Source organism: Callospermophilus lateralis, chromosome 10 (assembly GCF_048772815.1).
Source record: "Callospermophilus lateralis isolate mCalLat2 chromosome 10, mCalLat2.hap1, whole genome shotgun sequence".
Classification (NCBI taxonomy): Eukaryota; Metazoa; Chordata; class Mammalia; order Rodentia; family Sciuridae; genus Callospermophilus; species Callospermophilus lateralis.
In genome coordinates this window covers 108,360,890-108,366,502 of record NC_135314.1, presented here as the reverse complement: position 1 = coordinate 108,366,502, position 5,613 = coordinate 108,360,890, and positions in this window count along the sequence as shown.

Here is a 5,613-nt window from a genome sequence, read left to right as displayed (position 1 = left end):
CAGGCACATAACAAGGTAGATGCAAAACTCCAGACTGCCTCTTGAAGTTTATCAAGACTCAGAAGAAAACTATTAAGAGTTCTCCAATTGGAAACTGGTCAGATGGTATCCGGAAAGCAAAGTGCTAGAAGAAGAGCATTGCCAAGAGAGCAGAGATGACATCAAGCAGTCTTGTGATATTAAAACATAAAAAAGAGAGGATGGGAAATAACAATAGATCAGACTCATGGAGAAGGAAGAATCGGATCATGGAGTGCCATGTTTGCCATATCGAGTACTTACAACTGATTTTTTTTAGGAGATAAAAGGCCATTGAAATGCTTAGAGAGGAAGAGAAATGGAACTCAATTTTCTTTCCCGATGAGTTGCTCTACTGCAGGGTGGACGAGGACTTTAGAGGAACAAGACTGAAAGGCAGAGAAGTCAGGGTAGGTAGGAAAGCAGAGAAACTTGGAGAAGGGGACAGAATCACAATTTTCCTGAATCTGTGCAGCTTCTTGGTTAACTACAGGGCTAGGCAATTGTTAGCCCATGTTCGTAGTCCACCCGGCAGAAAAGGGGAGGGGGAGGTCATGCCCTCTCTATGGCACTAGTTTCATGGCCAGTTTATGAGCAGAGTATATACATTCTTCACTTGGAGCTTAGAGTGCTTGGAATTGACAAGCCTGGAATATTCATTGTTAAAGGATTTCAATAAAAATAGATTATATGACCAATTAAGCCATGGACCTTGGGCTGAGGCATTAAGATGAACGTGTTTAATAGATGAAGAAATAAGTCCATGTAGTCCACGTGTACTCATGAGTAGTACACATACAGGCATTTCCAAGACACAGAGACCGGGGGGCCTTGAGGCAAAGACGTGAGCCCAACACCCAGATTTTGGTTTCTAAATATCTTTTAAAAAATCAACAAGGCCTCCAAACTAAAATGGCCTATTCCAGGACGAAATCACGGAAAACACCCAACAGGCCTGAAATATCCATGGTGCCAGAAAGTAAGAAAGTGCTCCAAAAGGAAGAGGCCATACCAAAGGGTCACAGATGCCAAGGAAAACAGTTCCCAAAGAACAAAACCAGAGTAATTTAAACAATAAAATAAATAGCAATGCTACTGGACTATAGCCCATAGAATAAAGTGAACACCCATGAGCCTATACTAATAAATATGAATGCTGAATAAATCAGTTTCATACAGAATTATATTTAATGGATAAAGAAGAAATTAGGGGACACAAAATCAGCATGAAACCAACACCAGCGTCGTGACCGCTTCCAGCACAGCTCCCTATGGATGCTAAAAATCACCAAGTGAAAGTTTCAAGAGAAACAAGCTCTCTGTACAGTCTTGAGATGTTTTCCCACAAGATAGTTATTCATCAATTATAAAAAGAAAATAGTAACATTACAGTGAAGAAACCAGGCAGACATCAGCTTAACTAAATAATCAAGGCAACATCACCAGGAATGAGCCCTGGCATGGCACATGACTCCCTGTTTATGGTTTGGATGTGAGGTAACCCTTAAAATCTCCTGTGTGAGACAGTGGTGCAAGAAGGTGTGGAGGTGAAACAGTCAGATTAGGAGAGCCTGAACCCAATCAGTGAATTAACCCACTGATAGAGGTTGACAGAGTGGTAACTGAAGGCAAGTGGGATGTGGCTGGAGGAGGTGGGTCATTGAGGGCACGCCATGGGGTCTTAGTCTCCCTCTCTCCTTCCCCCCCACCACTTCCTCCCTCCTTCCCTCCCTCCCTCTGGTTCTCTCTCTCCTTCTTGGTGCAATGCCCTGAGCCACTTTCTTCTGCCACACTCTTCCACCATGATGTTCTGCCTCATCTTGAGCCCTGAGGAATGGAGCCTGCTGTCTATGGACTGAGACCTTGGAAACTGGGATCCCAAATACAATTTTCCTGCTCTAAAATTGTTCTTGCCAGGTCTTTTGGTCACAGCAATAAAAAACTGACAAAAAAAAAAAAAAAAACTGAGGAGATCATAGTGTCACTTCTATGGTGTTCTTGCCAAAAATGTGTTGCCAACCTAACCAAAAGAAGACAGCAGAAGAGTCCAAATGGAGGAAAATTCTACCAAACAACTGCCCAATGCCCGTCAATCCATCAGGAGGACGGAAGGCTCAGGAACGGCCACTGACTAGAAGACACTGATGTGGATTACACTGTGGGATGCTGGGTGGGGTCATAGATCAGAAAAGGACATTAGTGGAAAAAAACAAAATTTTTAATTTGCTCAAAAGTAATGCAGCAGTATTAATTGCCTACTGTTGGTGAGTAGAGCCAAGATCATGCTCTTGAGCTTGCTACATAAGACGTTAGGAATGCTGGGCATATGGAACTATAAATTTCTGATCTGCTTTTGCAACTTATTTTCTATTCTAAAATCATTTTAAATTAAAAGCTTAAAGAGAGTGGTGGCTGGTGCTGGGGATGCAACTCAAAGTAGAACACTTGGCCAGCACATATAAGACCCTAGGTTGGAATCCCAGCACTAAAAACAAACAAACAAACAATTTATCATGCCAGGCACAGTGGCACATACCTATGATCCCAGTTCTGCAGGAGAATCAAAAGTTAATGGCCAACCTGGGCAACTTAATGAGACCCTGTCTCAAATAAAAAAATAAAAGCAGGGCTGATTGAAGAAAGAAACTAAAGAAGACTTGAAAGATGGAAATACCTGCAATGTTCTTGGATAGGTGGAATTAATATTGTCATCATGGTCATACCACCAAAAATGCTCTACGGATTCAATGCACTCCTCATCAAAACATCAATGACATTCTTCACAGAACTAGAAAAAAACAGCCCTAAAATGCATTTGGAAGAATTAAAGACTCAGAATAACCAAAGCAAATCTGAACAAGAAAAGCATGCTGGGGGCATCCCAATACTTGATTTCAAATTACACTACAGAGCTTTGGTAACAAAACAACAGGGCACTGGCATCAGAACAGACACAACCCCAATGTAGTAGAATAGATAGGGAGACAAACCCACATACTTACAGCCATTTGGTTTTTGACCAAGTTGCCAAAAACATACATCGGAGAAAGGACAGGCTTTTTAACCAATGATGGTGAGAAACTGGTCATCCACATGTAGAAGAATGAGACTAGATCCTTATCTCTCACTCTGCACAAAAATCAACTCAAAGATGATCAAGATTTAGGAATTAGACCAGAAACACTACAACGGCTACAAGAAAACATAGGATGAACTCTCCAATGTACAGGTGCAGGCACTGACTAACTTTATAACATTCCTAAAGCTCAAGAAATAAAACCAAGAATCAATTAGTATTTGAGGGCTGGGGATATAGCTCAGTTGCCAGAGTGCTTGCCTTGCATGCTCAAGGCCCTGGGTTCAATCCGAAACACACACAAAAAGAATCAATTAGTGGGATAACATTAAATTAACAAGCTTCTGCCCAGCAAAGGAACCAAGGGCATAAAGAGAGAGCCTACAGAATGGGGAGAATATTTGCCAGCCTCCAACAAGGGAATTAGAATCCAGAATATACAAAGAATTCAAAAAACAAAAACAAAGAAAAATTCAAAAAAGAACAGTGAATGGAGGAGAGAAGGATATAGGGAAGGAACTAGATAATGAGATTGGTCGTGTTGTGTCCATGTATGAATTCTACATAATGAGACCTAATATTATGTATAATTGTGGTGAACATCGAAAAACTATATGATACTTTTAAAAGAGCTGGGGATGTAGCTTAATGATAGAGTGAACCTGGGTTCAATCTCTGGTACAAAAGAAAAATCAACCCTATATCAAGTTTTTTCTTCCCTCTACCTTCTGTACTGAGCCCCAACACATCTAAACAAGAGGGAGCCCAGTAGCCTGCATGTGGTTTAAAATTAACTCCTCGGAACTATAAACATTGTGAGCAGGGACTCAGAGCTTCTGAAAGAGGAAGAGGCTCTTCCAGCTCAGGTTTTTTTAATAGACAAACTCTGGACTCAAAGGAGAAAAGCCAAGCAAGCAGTTCTTACTGGTTAACTGGAGGCACTGCCGCAGTCCGGCTGCAGCAAAATAACCGGGGGGGGGGGGGGGGGGGGGGGGGGGGGGGGGGGGGGGGGGGGGTGACGAACAACTTGTGTGGGTCAATACAGCAGGAGTGGGAGCCCTTTATTATAGGACCGTAGGGATATTTATACATTCCACACAGCTTATCTTAATTAGCATAAAATAGATACAGCAGTCAACCAATAAGGAATCTCCACACTTAATGGCTTGCTTTTGTTACTTCACAAACCACTCCCTCTGGCATTTGGCCAGGCGCCATCCAGACTTGTCTACAGACTCTAACATTTCTCTGGCAAAATGCCAGGCGCCATCCTGACTTGTTTACAGACTCTAACAAGCCACTGCAAATGTTGACGTCACAGGGTACTTATAAGAATTTCCTGAGACTGTGAGTTTAAGAACGGCATGTCTGTGCTCTCCCCAATTAATACACTGAAACCCTCTGCCCACAGTGGGGTGAGACTGGAGGCCTTTCTTTGGGAGGTAATGACGTTCAGGTGGGGTCATGATGGAGAGACTCACATGATGGCTCAACCCTCTTATAAGAGGAGATAGAGGTGAGTTTTCTCTCTGCCACATGAGGACACAGCTCCAGGTCACCTGCAAATCAGAAGGGCCGTCACCAGAAACCTGACCACACTGGCACCCTGATCCCAGTCTCCAGCCTCCAGAACTGTGAGGGTCGGAGGCTGTGTAGACCACCCAGTCCACGGTATTCTGCTACAGCAGCCCTCACACATAGCTCTGAAAGCAGTCACTTGTGTTCATACCAATTAGATGCTATCAACCAAAAAATTCAAGATGGTGGTGAGAACATTCTTTGAAATACAAGTCAGTCCCCTTGACGCTCTGCCACTGTTGCTTTAGGTGGACGTTTGGGAGAGCAGAGAGAAGCACTGCGGCCCTTCTGCCTTGCACAGAGCACCATCCTCTTTCTCTATTCGACAACTGTTGAAAACAACCACTGGGATTTAGGAGCCTCCTGCTTAAACAGACAGTGACAGGCAGCCAACCCTGAGTCTAACTGCTGTTAATAATGTCCGAAGAGAACTGCGAGGTAGGAATTAATTACAGCGAGCTGTGGCACTGTCCCCTGCCTGGCGTCTGTCATCGCTTCATCCCTGAGATAGCAGGCCGATGTGATAGATGAGCTTCAGTACCCACACGATGAGCCACCAAGCCCCAGGAAATCTCTGCCAGCATCTCATGTCAAGGAGATTCGTCCCAATTCCCTTTCCCAAAACTGATGATTATTTCTGTTGACAGTCAACTAAGTCACAGTGAGCATTTACTGGATGCTACGTTTTTGCTCTTTTTGTTTGTATGTTTTATTTTAAAAAGTGAGCACTGGTGTATTTATTTTCACTTGACACAAACACGGGGCCATTTTTCTTCCCAGATTTGTCAAGTGATCGTGGAACATTGGCTTGAGGGTCCCCAACAGTGTCCTGGCTTCACTCCACCTCTTTTGCCACCTCTCGTAATCTTCATCCACCTCTTAAAAGTTATTTATCGGGCTGGGATTGTGGCTCAGTGGTGGAGCAGTCACCTGGCATATGT